Below are 15432 nucleotides of genomic sequence, written 5' to 3'. Positions count from 1 at the left end.
TTCTCAATTCCTCGGGGTGGAAAACTGGGGTGGGGGTGGGTAATTCCCCACCCAGGGCAGGTAAATGGAAAGCCAAATGTGGTGTCAACACAGTGCAATGCGGATCTGGAACCTCGTCTGTTGAAACCATCTCTCTCTCTCCTTTTGATGTTCCCCCTAATCTATGAGAAATACAGCAATTGATAGGATTAACAGCTGGCAATGTGAATACACATAAAAATTTCTTGAACGTGTCCTAAGAGGTTCTGCCTGTATTATAAATCCAGAAGTAAGCATTGACTTTTTGGCAAGAGGCTTTGGCTATACGCAGATGATGGGATCCCCCACTAGCATGTAATATTCATTGGCCTCAGGGGGCCATTCAGGTGAAACCTGTTAGTTGTAATTTTTTAAGAGGCTCAGTAATTTCACCACTGATGAGATAACAAAGACAGAATAGCTGCAATGAAGAATTATACGTGTTCCCTTTCACACGAGAGTCAAAATTGATTTGCTTCCCCAAATTCTCCTTTAGGAATCTGGCGAATAATAGATATTCAACATCAATATTCAACACATGATGGCCCTTGACTTGATGTTTGGCAGCATTTGATAGCTGCTGTACTGGGGGGTGGGGGAAGGTCTGTAACAGCTACTGGGCCCTTTTGCAACTGATGAGGTGCACCGGTACAGAAGGGTCGCAGGCAGCATTGGTCCAATGCAAAAACCCAAAACAAAATATGTATAATACCTTTGATTAAGACCAATCAAAACAACACAACACAATATGTCACCTTCTGAATCTCTGCCTTAAATGCTTCTACTCAACAGCCTGCAGATCCCTCATCTATCCAAGTGTCCTGGTGGCGCAAGCAAGTTAGGAGGTGGCGTCTCCTTAGGCTACGTTGCCTGGCAGCAGCAGTGCACTGGCCGAGTAGGAACAGTGTTTCTTTTGGAAGTGCTGCAAGACTACTCTGTTTGTAATGGCTTTGGCATCATAGTTTTTAATTGCATATTCATTTAATTGTGTATGTATGTATGTATGTATGTATGTATGTATGTATGTATGTATGTATTATTCCGTCGATTTTTATTTGCATTTTCTATGCATGTTTTTGTGTTGCAGCCCATGCAGAGAGCCTCAGGATAATGTGGGACAGAAAACCAGACAAAATGAATAAAAGCATAAATTCAAGCACTCATCATAAACACAAAGTATGTGTTCTGCACCCAGAAATTTCAAATTGTGTCACATATTTCAGATTACTCTCCAGCACAATTCAAACTGTATATGCCAAGATCATTTGACTACCACAGCCTATACTTTTTTTATCCAAGATGCCTAGCCATGAAGAATGTGGTTTAATTCAACAATTTAAATGTAGAACATTCCTAAAATGTCAATCACTGGTGGTGATTTTGTTGTTGTGCCATGCAATTAGGAGTGAGCTCTGATATTAATGTGAGCCCTGTGACAGAATTCAGCAGAAGTTCACACCCATGCCTTTGAAGGCCTTGCTAAGGCTCCATTTGAGGAAGACAAGGGAGAATGATATTTGATTGATCCTCAATGAGAGTGAAGCAATAGGAGCTAAGAGCTTAATCGAGCAGTGGCTATAAGGGAGGAGCTTGGCTAAACTGCGCCCCTTATTCATAATGACCTAGTTCTCCTAAGTAATTCAGCGCTGTTGCTGTTGAAGCCAGTTAGTGCGGGAGAACAGGACTTCTCCTGGCTTACTTTCCTGCAGATGTCAGCATCAGCTTGCTGCTGACCCGTTTCTTTCCAGCCTGAGCATCCATTCATTTAGGGATGTTGTAAATTTTGCAGAAAACACCTTCAACACTGAAACTTGCTGTGTTTGGCTGCGATGATCAGACATGAGCCAATCACTGAATCACTGAAGTTTGCTTCAGTTTTTCCCCCAAAACTATCTATGCATAAAAAAGCTGCCAATCCAAACGGACTGGCAGCCATTAACGCTGCTAAAGACAACTTAGACTTAATGATGGAATTAAAAAACAACAACAACACAGCATTTATTTATGACAAGATGATATGATTTGTGTCTATTTAAACAGATGCCTGAGTGAAACTGCGGCATAACTAGTATGGGAGAAATGGGATGACTGAGCTGTGTAAGAATGCACCTGTGCAAAAAAATATTATTTTGTTGCGCTGTATTCTACTAACAGGGAGGAATATTATGCAGCAACTTGCTGAACAGCCACAAATGGGTCAAGGAACAGACAAACAGTCTGTTGAAAAATCAGCTCCTTGCTTTCTACTGGCAAACAGGACATGAGCTGAACAATGATACTGCTCTCTCACAGACGCTGGGAAGCAAATCTTCTTACCCACAGACAACCCCCTCCCAAACCGTAAACAATTCCTCAATCACAACGATGCACTTCCAATCCCAACATGGACACAAACTCTGGGACCAGGGTCTGCTATAAATCAAGATGCCAACCCTGCCCCCCTATTCATTCCAACAACACAATCATCGGATATAACAGCATCAGCTATACCATCTCAGGTCCATTCACTTGTTCATCTTCCAACATTATGTCTGCCATTGTGTGTGAGCAATGCTCTTTGACTCTCTATATTGGACAAGGAGGTAAGTCCTTTTTCAAAAGAATGAATAGACATAAACCTGATATAAAAAAATCACTACATTCAAAAACCCGTGGGAGAACATTTTAATCATTCAGAACATTTCACCGCTGACCCAAGCAGAGAAATTTCAAAGGAAAATTACAATGTGAGATTGCTGAAATTAAGTTTATTTGCAAATCTGGAGCAATGGTTGAATTGGGACATTGGATTTTTATCACATTACAGATGCTAATTTTCTGCACTTCACACCCAGACTCTATCAGACTAATTGCAACGTGTATTATAGCTAGCTTCCCGATCCTCTAATTTGCAATACCCCTCCCACTTTCTGCCTGGATTAGAAAGACTCCTTCCTTTTTCTACTCCTTGTATCTGACGAAGGAAGCTCTGACTCTCAAAAGCTCATACTCTGGAAATCTGATTAGGCTTTAAGGTGCTACTGGACCTGGATCTTGCTCTTCTACTGCTGACCAACATGGCTACCCACCTGTAACTAGGACATGAGCCAGTGTTGCAGAGCAGCTGAACCACAATCCTCTTCTCCAGCATTTGGGGGATCCCAATGGTGCTTCATTTGGGGAAATTGACATTTCCTGCCTGTTAGCTGCTAACATTTGTAATAAAATTAAATTTTGCACTCATTGAAACATATTCTGCAAACTTTTGAAATATGTATGAGCTTTGACACTTGAAAGTTCACTCCCTGTAAATCTAGTTGGTCTTTAAGGCGCTACTGGACTCAAATCTTGCTCCTCTTTTGAAATGTTCACATTTTGGCTTCAGTATCCAGCTTAGAGGCAATGTTAAAATATATATATATATATATATATATATATATATATATATATATATATATATATATATATAAAAATAAAAACAAAAACATAAATGGATAAAATGCAATAATATACAGCAACTTTCTAAACACAGTATTTTATGTTGTATTCCTCTCCCTGTGGCTCAAGTTTCCAGGGTCGACAGATTGAGAACGCTGTGCAAAATTTTCATTAGGCTTTCATGCATTCAAATTTTTGCAAGGAAATTTAAGTTAGCTGAATGGTTTTATTTATTTATACGAAAAGCAGTTCACAACATTATTCTCCCTCCTCAATTTTATTCTCACAATAACAACCCTGTGATTTAGTTGGGGGTGCGAGTGTGTGACTGGCCCAAGGTCACCCAGCGAGCTTCCGTGGCAGAGGGGGGATTTGAACCTGGGTGTCCCACGGCCTCATCTGACACCTGAACCACTAAACCGCACTGACTCTCATTCTGCTTCCTCCTCATATCTATCCTCTTAGTGCTCATTTTCATGCGCGTGACGAGAAGGCGCTGGTGCAATCCCATTATGGGAGGAGAGAGAGTTCCTAAATCTTGGCTCCCTGTGGATCCAATTTATTACTGCATCTCTCACAAGACCCTTCTCCAGAATTTCCTCCCAACTGGAAATCTCCAGTGGAGGGGAGAGAAACGCTTAGAATGCTGAAGCTCCATCTCCATAATTGGACTACGTCGCCTGTGGTTACCATGGTACCTAAGAGAAAGCGAACAAAGCTATGGATCACAGAAGCACTTGGTGGTATAAACCCCTTGGTCTGAAGGAGCATTGACTCTAAAAGCACCGCATCCCAGACAAGAGATCTCTTCAGGTTATGAACAGGGGTGAATCAGATTCTGAAATAAGAGCAGGACAAGCCAAAGATTCTCTCCATTCTGAACCCCCAAATTCCTCTTCTCCTGCCCTTCCTTCAAGAAGTGTACAGAGATCTCCCAGACGTTCTGTTCTCACAACAACACTGTGAGGGAGGCTCTGTTGAGGCCAGGTCAACCAGTGAGCAGCCATGGCAGATCTGAGATTTCAAAGCGGGTTTCCTCAGTCCTCACATCCTGTTGTAGCCCATTATACCATATTGGCTGTCCCCTGACACTTAAGATTAAGATAACATCTAAATTCATATTCCCTTATGGACCCTGGCTGAATCCACACACCCACGGAGCGTCCCGGCATTGCGCTAAATGTTCGCTAAACACCCGGAAGTGTAGCATCTTTCTAGCGCGATTCAAAAATCGCGCTAGAAAGATGCTACACTTCCGGTTGTTTAGCGAACATTTAGCGCAACGCCGGGATGCTCCGTGGGTGTGTGGATTCAGCCACTTTCTGCCTCAGAGAATCTAGAGGTGCCTCCCCTTTCTTTTCCAGTGCCAGTTTTTGCAACCTTTGGTCCAAATTCGTGAATCATAACCCATAACTGTGGACTGAACTAATCATGATTTACAAGAAACACAACAGGCATCTCCTCGTGGTCTAAGGGTTTGATTAGAACATGAACGGTTATGAATTTTATCCGATCGTTGGCATTGGGGAGGGGGAATGGGTGAAGATGTATTGTGTTTTGGACTGGGTTTTTTAAAAATCAAAATCACATTCTACCAATCCAGCTCCAAAATCTACCTTTTATGAAAACCAAAAAAACAATACAATATGCTCCAGAACACACTCAAATACTGCAGGACACATTTGAATTCTCCAGGGAGAGAAAATACATACGTACATATGAAACGGCTGCCTTGTACGGAATCAGACCATCGGTCCATCAAGATCAGTATCATCTAGGGATTCTATTTTCCCAGTGGGGGCAGGGGATCTGTTGGGGTTTAATTAGCAGAGGTTAATTAATGCACAGTAGAATATAAGAAAAACAGACTACAGTGTTTAGATCTATAAAATTCTTTACTACATATTAGGATAAAAGGTACAGTTGGTGAGAAAATAAAGAACAGCTATCTCTCTACATCTTGGTGGTCGGACTGGAATTTTAAACAATCCATACTAAGACAGAATAGAGACTGAACTGAGGACTGACTGAGTACTGACCTGAACTGAACAAATAGCAATAAACCTTTAGTATAAGTTGCTAGTTATTGCCCCCCCCACCGCCCAGAAGTGAATCCTAGATGTCTTCATTAAGCATAAAGTCTCCCCTTTCTATGGCAGGAACCTTAACTCCACAGCTAAGTGGTTCTATGCAAACTAGTTGACTAAATAAACAGAACAACAATTTAACTCTTTCATGACTGAACGTAGAGCACTTGCTAGAATCCCAACAGGATCCCTTGCTTCCACCCTCTGCCCCCTGCCACCACTCACCTGGTCAGCAGGGGGGAAAGGCGTGGGAACAGGGCTCCTGGGTGCACTCCTGAGGCCATCACTCCAGGGATGTCACTCCAGGAGGTGACACCATCATGCCTCCCTGAGAGTGCTCCCGCATTTTGCAGCAGGCCAGTTTGGGTCCCCTCTGGAAAGTGCATAGGCACCCCTGCTCCTGCACAATGACATCATTTCCTGGAAGTGACATCATTGCACAGGTGCAGGGGGTGCACGAGCAAAGAGCATGATGGGAGTGAAGAAAAGGAAAGCACCTTAGCCCTCCCTCCTGCTGGCAACCCTACTATCATCTACTCAGACTGGCAGTGGCTTCCCAGGATTTCTAGCGGGGTCTTTCATATCACCTACTGTCTGGTCCTTTTTAACTGGAGGTGCCAGGGATTTAACCTGGGGTCTTCCGCATGCAAAGCAGAAGCTCTTTTACTGGGCCACAGCCTGACGCCTTAAAAAAAACCCTTTCAGGCTATGGCATAGGGCTCTTTTTGCATCCTATAGCAGGGCTTTTTTTCAGGGGGAACACGGGGGAACGGAGTTCCAGAACCTCTTGAAAATGGTCACATGGCTGGTGGCCCCGCCCCCTGATCTCCAGACAGAGGGGAGTTGAGATTGCTCTCCGCGCCACTGGGCCACCAGCCATGTGACCATTTTCTCTGAGGTCAACCCACTGAGTTCCACCACCTCTTTTCCCAGAAAAAAAGCCCTGCTATAGGATGATGGCAAAATGCTTAGCTGACTTCCACGGCACAGAGCGTGGCTGGCTACTTTCCTTGCCAGGGGAAAGATTCATGGACCCACAGGAAGGAAAGCAGCCTGGGAGAGAGTTTTGACTGGGAAAATTGCACCTGAGGCAAGGGCACCCTCTTCTCCCACACCACTGCTCTGTTCAGATCTCCAACAGCCACATTAAAGCATTAAACAAAGAAAAGAGATTTCTGGTGGCTCTTCGGTCACTTCTAGATGGGCCTAAAGCACTCTCCTCCTCCTCCTCCTGACCCACCCAATCTTTGCTCCCTGTGGATTCAGTTTCTTACTGAAGAGTTGATGAGGCTCTTCTCCTGAATTTCTTCCCAACTGGAAATCTCCAGTAGGAGAAATGCTTAGTCAGGCCACCTTTGGCTGGGATTGATTTACCCACTTTAGATGGGGTCAACACTATTTGTTAGATTCATTTAAGAGTCTGGGTACGCTCTTGGGCCCAACTTCATTGATGGAAAAACAGGCTAGTATTGTTGCTAGGACCACATCCCTATCAGTCTTCGTCTTCACATGCACCAATGGCACACGTCAAAGGACCTCCTTCTCACTGGGTACCCGCTATTCAATCTATTCATGCAGTGTTGGCCCAGACAAGATCTTTCTTGGTTGTAGGGCCAGCGGCTTTGTGGAACGGCCTGCCCAAAGAAGTGCAGAGGACATCTTCCCCCTTCTACTTTTTCTAGCCTTGCAAATCCATTCTTGTCCAAAAAGCCTTTTTGGCATATAGTGAACTCTCAGTTGCAAAGGGCCGTGAATGTTTTATGTGCTTGAGACGGTTTGAGCGTGTTGTTTGTGGTCATTTATTCAATGGTTATTTTATCTTTACTGCAAATGGGTGTTGCGCAAGTGGCTATGGAGAAAGGCAGGCTTGTTAAATAAATAAGCAGATCCTGGCAACACAGCCATGGGTGTGTGTAAAGTGCTGTCAAGTAGCAGCTGACTTATGGCGACCCCTTCTGGGGTTTTCAAGGCAAGAGACGAACAGAGGTGGTTTGCCATTGCCTGCAACCCAGATCTTTCTTGCTGGATCTCCCATCTAAATACTAACCAGCACCAACCCTACTTGGCTTCCAAGCTCTGACAAGATCAGGCTAACCTGGGCTGTTCAGGTCAGGGGAACATACCGATACATGTGTTTTAAGGGGCGGTTAATGAAAGGAAAGACAACGAAAGTGGGTGGGGAAAGGACAATGTCTTTGAAGGGAAGAGTAGAGATATCACTTCTGCCCTAATAGTCTTGCTACATGTAGCCTGTTTGACCTGTTTGCATTGTCCCATAGAGTGGTGAACTGAGAATCAAGCCTCCTCCACTGCTTAGCCTTGCCCCTTCATGATCCGCACAGCCTAACTAGGTACAACTTCTTGGCCATGAAGCAGAAGCAAAATCATGGCAACTTCCAGTTTGTGCATCAAGGATGAGGTTAGCATCCCACCCCTTGGAAACTTTAGGACTCCAGCAAGCCAGAGATCACTAACAAACACCATGTTTCCAGTCCTTCTGCTTTAACTATTAGAAATATGGTCTGTGTTAGTTCAGATGCACCCTCCCTCCTTCACCACTGCCTCCTCTCCGCTTGGTGCCATGCCCACTTTCACCTGCTTCTCATCCCTCCATCCCCTCCGCACCTGGGACACATACCCCTTGCTGCAAAAGACAGTCTCCTCACCTCCTTCTGGTTGTACTTCAAAACCCCACTTCTTCTGCAAACTCTTTCTGGAGCCATCCCAGCTACAGTGTGCAATTTTATGACTTCGGAAGCTGTTTTCTATGTGTGCAGCAAAGTGTACAGGAGAATTAATTAGTCACTAACAGGCCACCTGCCTGCCTATTAGCAATAGGCAGTTCTGGTGCTTAAATGGAGCCAGGTAATGAATAATGATTATTCCTATTATGGGGGAAACGCGAGGCCCGGAGGACCACAAGCGAGTGGCTTCTGCAGAGATAGACGATAACAGAGGCTGGAGCCCGGCTTGCAGAGTGGGCTGTTTGCAAAGATTGTTTTCTGCCTGTATGACTGTCCCAAGGCCCCCATGAACTTTAATGAGGCAATCTGTCCTGAGCTTGTCGGCCAAGGACAAGCAGGGCCACTGTACTGTCCTAGTGCAGAAGGGTGGAAAGCGAATGCTTGAGGATCCTGCAGAGCAAACCTGCATCCAGTCCCTGGCATGGAGCCACAACTCTTGCAAAGCACGAAGTTGACAAAACACTACAGAATGATGCAACTAAACACGCCCCCCCCCTCCCCAGGTGCAGAAGCCAAGAAAGCAGTGCTGGGGAACTGGGGGAGTGATTAGCCAACAAAAGTTGTTGGACTAGGATCTGGGAGACCCGTTGTGGATCCCTGCTCTGCCATGGAAGCTCACTAGTTGACCTTAGACCAGCCTCTGTCAGCCTAATCTACCTCACAGGGCTGTTGTTATGAGGGTACAATGGAGGAGGGAGACCAATGTATGCTGCCCTGTGCTCCTTGGAACATAGGTGAGATACAGTCACACCTGATGGTTTTTTTCAACTACATTGGTACGGAGGAGGGCACTGTTGGATGGTGCCCTTGTTTGTCCCTGAAGGGGAAATTTGAGCCTTAGAACTGAAGACAAAGCCTCAGATCCCTAGGGTTGCCAACGTCCAGTGGAGCTAGGGGATCTCCAGACTGCAAAGATCAGTTCCTCTGGAGAAAATGGCTGCTTTGGAGGGTGGATTCTATGACATTATGCCCCACTGAGGCCCCTCCTCAAGCCCCGGCCTCCCCAGGCTCTACCCATTCAAATCTCCAGGAATTTCATAAACTAGAGTTGGCAAGCCTATACCCTTTCCAGCCAGCAAATCTACTGGGTGGCCTTGGGCTTGCTGCGATGCCTGAATCGAAGCAACTTCACAAGGTTGTTGTGATGATAAAATAAGCGGAGCAGAGATCATGCATGCTATCCTGAGATCTTAGGAAGAACTGCAGGATGCAAATATGGTCAATAAATAATAAATATGGAACGCTACACATTAAGCAGAAGAGCTGCATAATATCTGCATAAAACCACCTAGTTTGCATATTATTTTCCCTGCAACTTTTTTGGATCATAATTTATTCTGATTTTTCTATTCATGGAGAAGCAGACAAGGAAGTCAACCTGTCGAGATTTTACTCCGCCAATTCTTCGGCTTCGGAGACTTTGGCAGGCATGCATGTTTCCAAACATATCATCACAGCTATAGGGGCTAGAAACTTGAGGGTTTTTTTTTTTTAAAGAGATTATCAGGAAGACGAATCTGTGGTCAATACTTGCCCCCTTTTCTGAGCTCCTTCCAAATTGCAGCATGCCTGCGGCCCTTGCTGTTGAGCCATGGTTCACTAAGGCCGGTCTAAGGTCAACTAGTGACCTTAGGTCAACCGTGCTCTGCTGATATCATATTTGGGAAGCAAAAAGCTCCAGGTGACTTGAATAAGGTAGTTTGGCAAATCTGGGTGGGTTGCTGAGCAAAATTCACACCAAGCCTCTCTGCCTCACCCCCTCCCAATCTTCTCCTTATAAAGAATTCATGGTAGGCTTGCTAGGTTTCCTTACCCTCACAGTGGGAGGGGGGGGGGGACTCGGAACTTACCCTTTTGCTACTCCCATTGTATTTTTTGTACTAAGCATGTGCTCCCTTTGCACTTGCACAATGACGTCACTTCCGGAAAGTGATGTCATTGCACAGGTGTGGGGGTGCGTGCACACTTTTTAAATTGGCCTGCTGCAAAGCACAGGAGCACTCTCAGGGCGGCGCAACGATGTCACTCCTGGGAAGTGATGTTGTCATGCTGCCCCAGGATCACACACGGGAGGTCTGTTCCTGCACCTCCCCCTCCCCACTGGCCAGGAAAGTGGTGGCAGGGGATGGAGGGTGAAATGGCGATCCCTTGCCCTTACCGTGGGAATGGGATCCCTCATTCCCAGTATGATTTTCTTTTCATTTATCTGAAGAAATCAGCTATCACTCAGGAAAGCTCATATTGAAATAAATGTTGCAAATGGGCAAAATCAGCAGCTGCCCGATCAATATGTAGGGAATGTACACTATACTACTGGGAACTATCTGTTGGTGCAGATATGCTCCTATTGGGAGCTTCTGTGCTTTCTAATATGTTGTGTCAAATTGTATGCTTTGTTTCTGCAGTGTTTCATTTATTTACTCAGATCTATGCTTATTTTCAACAAGGTTGTGCTGTAAGAAAATGGTTCAAAGAAATGCTTTGGTAAAGGGACTGGGACTGTAGACTCTACTACTAGGCACTGCCAATGGATGTAGATAGGAACCTACTGGGTAGTGTCCACATCATTTAACAGATCACAAGAAATTAGAAGTTTTGTTTCAGCAATGTTTCATTTCTGCATTTGAATTTTATGCTTCTTTTCACATTTCTGCTATGCATACTCTATTGTATTGTTTAGTGAATATCCCAGCTGTTCGCACTGACTGACACTATGCAATCTGCTGGGTCTCAGTGAGAAAGGTGGACTACAAGTAATGTAAACAGAATAAGGTACTACTGGGCTTCTGTTTGATTTTGCTGGGCAAAATATCTGGAGCTGTCCCATCCTTGCAAGAATGCACGGCTTGTGTGCCCTCCATGTCATGTTCTCTCCATGTTCCCACCTTTCTAGCAAGAAAGCACGGCTTGTATTCCCTCCATGCCATGCCCTCTGCTTCACAGCCTCCAGGGGTGGGAGGAACATCAATGGCCTCTGATGGAAAAAGTTTGTTAGGAAAAGCTGAGAGTTGGCAATTTGGTCCTTTGCCTGCATCTTTGGGGGAACAGCTTTGTCCTACAAGGCTTGGCGGTTCTGGTGCATGTGCGCAACCTCCTGGGTGTTGTCTGTACACAAGAATGCATCAGTAGCAAAACATCCTGGCTGCTGGGTAACGAGCTGTTAATTAGCAAACACAGATGCAGCAGGAGAGCCGAGAGAGAGAGAGAAAGACTCAATGTGATGGAAACAAAAACAAACCAACCAACAAACAGAAAAGCCCTCTTCCTGTTATGGACAGCTAGGATTCTTGGTGCTCATGCCAATGAGTCGTGTGTAGACCTGACTACTCTTGTGTAAACTCCCTGGTTAGGATCTTGTAAAGGGCACTTCGGTTTTCAGTTCAGATGGACTGCCCATGGTGGACTGAATGCCTGTTGCCGGTAAGCATGCCACCGACTCATCAACTGGATATTGCTTGTAGTTCTAGGCTCCCTTACTTGGGCATAAAAACTTACTGAGCTCCACGGGAGTTATGTCTGCACACTGGTGCATTGGACTAGGCATTTTCTTCAGGGGAAGTGATCTCTGCAGTCTGGAGATCTCTTGTAATTCCAGGAGAACTCCAGGAACTACAGCAGCCCTACAGCTGAAACAGAGCATAAGCAATTCTAGGACTGACATTAGAGAACATGTAACTGCCCAGTAGGGTCATACTTGAAGCACAGGTAGCACATTAAAGCACATACTTACGTGAAGAACACATGTCAGAAGATGCATTGGTAGCCAGGAAGGTTAGTTTAAAAAGGCAGAGCCAGCAGCAGGGCAAAGGCTTTGCTATATACTGGAGCTGAGGGAAGGGGCTGTGAAATGTAAAGATGAGCGTTCAGGGATGGACAAAGGTGTCTCCTTCAACCTCTCCCTGGATGTTTCCATCTCAGCAATGGGCAGTAGGATTGTGGTCCTACTCTGTAGCTTTCTAAGCAAAACACTTAAGCTACCTAACTCACCAGTGTAGCAACTGCATCCATCATTGTGCCTAGTGCTTTGAGTTAGCAGGATGTGACCCTAAAACTTCCCCAGTTGCAAGGATACACAATATTCCCCATGCTTTCCCCCTAGTGCCACGTAAACCGGTAGTGCCAGATGAGGGGTGATCCTGCTAGAAAACGACCCCCTCGACAAGTTAAGGGAAGGAAAGGGGCTCTGAAGAAGATGACAAAGCCAAGCATTGCTTATGATGGGGCCAATTTAGCCCTTTCCTGAGGGTGATGGAAGCCTTCCCGGAGAGCTCTTGTTGAACTTCAGCCAAGGCCTCCATTCAGCTACTTCCACAGAGGTCAGCCATGCGCTCCTTTGTAGCTCAACTAAAAGCAATTATTATTAATAATACTAAATTAAGTTATTAATTAATAATAGCTGCTGTGGACTGTTTCCATGCTTTCCGAGCGTGCCCGGAATCTATTGATTTTTTTCTTCAGTGATACATTGCCAACTTTCTTGGGTCTACAGAACTGATTTTCTTCCTATTTCAAACATTTCAAACTCCCACAGCACCCTCCCACCAAGGCCTCCCCCGCAGTGACCTGGCATTGGAAAAAGGGGTTGCTGTGAGTTGTGCACAGTTGTGCAAGGGATTAACATCAAAGGAAGTGATTGAAAGCAAGGGAAGAGCAGATGTCTATTGGTGTGTGTGTGGGGGGTCAACTTTCTCCATCTGTTAGACAGCAACTCAGATAAATCCATTGTGTGGGATGCCTTTCACACCCAGTTTAATCTCATTAGCAGTGGTTCAAATTACAGTCACTTGGGGAGGCTTTTAAATCAGCCAGCCAAAAACATTGCTTAGCCAGCAGCATTTCTTTCTTTCTTTCTTTCTTTCTTTCTTTCTTTCTTTCTTTCTTTCTTTCTTTCTTTCTTTCTTTCTTTCTTTCTTTCTTTCTTTCTTTCTTTCTTTTTCTTTCTTTCTTTCTTTCTTTCTTTCTTTCTTTCTTTCTTTCTTTTTCTTTTCCTTCCTTCCTTCCTTCCTTCCTTCCTTCCTTCCTTCGATATTGCAGTTTCCTCCTGCCTGCTAAAAGCTGAGTCACAATGGTCCTGAAAAACACAACATTCTGCAACCAGAATCCCATCCCCATTCTGCAACCAGAATCGACCACACAGAGAAAGTTTTGTTGCTCTGGTAGTTATGTGAATAACAGTATCTCTGGTTATAAGTGGATATGTTGGTGCTGGGGAGGTTTACCAACCTACAAGTGGGGCCTGGAGATCTGGAATTGCAGCTTTGGAGGGTGGCCTCTGTGGTATCACAATCCCCACTGAGCTTCCTTCCCTTGTCAAATCTTGTCCTCCCCAGAAACCGCCCCCCAAATCCCCAGAAATGTCCCAAGCCAAAGCTGGCAAGCCCAGTGCTGCTGAGCCATAGTCAGCAAAGCAAGTGTGCAGCTGAAACGGGAGTTCTGATCAGACTGGGACCAGAGATGATTGCAGCAGATCCACAGGAGAGGCTGCTGGAGACAGAGCAGATGACGGAGGAGAATCTGAGCTGAGGACTTTGCGTGAAGGAGGCCTGAGAGGAGGATGCAGGAAGGCAGGTAGCCGGTGGGAAGCTGATTGGGTGGGAAGTGATTGGGTAGGCAGGGAGAGAGAGGAGGAACTGGCAGGTGGAGAGACAGACACATGGAGCAAGACTGTGGAGCCAAGGACAGAGTCCAGATGTTGTTCAGACAAGGGCCTGAAGTATATATTCAGGAGGAACATCTGGGCTCCATGGTGGGTGGAGCCAGGCTGGGACCTACTATAGCTTTGTCTTCCTCCTATCTGCAAACCAAGTACTCACTGCAAGGAGTCCCCACCCAGTGCTGAGACCAATCCCGATGCTGTCACTCCTACACCTCACTATCGGTGTTACTGACATTTGAATTTCCCATGTGATCTGCTGTTCACTTGAAACTGTTCTGTTCCCCACGATGTGCACAAATCACAGAGTTGCCAGCTCTGAGTTGGAAAATTCCTGGAGATTTGGGGGTGGAGGCTGGGGAGGGCAGGGTTTAGGGAGGGAGGACCTCCGTGGGGTATAATCCCATAGAGTGCACCTTCCAAAACAGTCATTTTCTCTGAATGAATGGAGTCTGCAGATTAGTTGTAATTCTGGGTGATTGCCAAGCTCCACCTGGATGTTGGTAACCCTACCTAACCAACCTGGTATCAGATTAGGGAAGGAGCAATCATGGCAGCCCAACCGTATCTGAATCTGCCAATACTTCAAGCACAGTTGGGCCTTTCTACAACTGTCCCAAGGTATCCATGAATGGATTTGCTTCTTCTGAGCCTGCATCCTGGGAGTGGAGTGGGAAGTGAAAATGGGTACAGAGCAAGCCAAGCTGAGTGGCTCCTGTTGCAGGAGGAAACAGTTTGTGAGCTGACACCAACTGCCATTGCCAAGGAAGGGTCTGAGGCAAGTGTCCCTTATGGCAATGGTGGACTCAGATCTGCCTGCTCAGTCAGGACCACTGGTGGCCTTCTAGCTCAGTGGCCCACTGGGAAATTTCCCTGTCAGTTCAGTGGCCAGCCCACCCTTGCTGTATCCTAAACTTTGACACTTGCTGACTAGACAGCAAGTGGGAGGGGCCAAGTGTAGCAAGAACAGAGGCTCAGAATCTTAAGAGGGCTGGTGACTTCTCCAGCAACATTGCCTGTTTTCAGTAGCAGCTCAAGCATCAGGGCAGAAACGGAAACCAAGAATGTGACAGAGGCAGAGTGCCACAGCAGGGAAACTGGTAGTCAGTACTGTCCAACTGAGCTCCGAAAGCGGGGTGGGGGTGGGGGGAGGAAGCACCACTTTATACGCTGTAGAAATGAATAGGCTTTGAGGTTGCGGGGAAGGCACAAGGGGAGCCCTCCATGTGGTTCATTGTGATAAGGGTTGCTAACCTCCAGCTGGGGGCTGGATATTTCCTGGGATTAAAGATGATCTCCAGATTGCCGCTATCAGTTCCCCCTGGAGAAAATGGCTGCTTTGGAAGGTAGACCCTAGGGCATCCCATCCCTGCTGAGATTCCTCCTCTTTCCAAAGCCCAGCCTCCCAAAGCTCTACCCTCAAATCTCCTGGAATTTCCCAGTCTAAATTTGGCATCCCTGATAGTGATGGATTCACATTAGAGATGGGCACGAACCAAAATACGAATCAAAG

This window comes from Eublepharis macularius, chromosome 15 (assembly GCF_028583425.1).
Source record: "Eublepharis macularius isolate TG4126 chromosome 15, MPM_Emac_v1.0, whole genome shotgun sequence".
NCBI lineage: Eukaryota > Metazoa > Chordata > Lepidosauria > Squamata > Eublepharidae > Eublepharis > Eublepharis macularius.
This window is presented reverse-complemented; position numbering follows the sequence as displayed.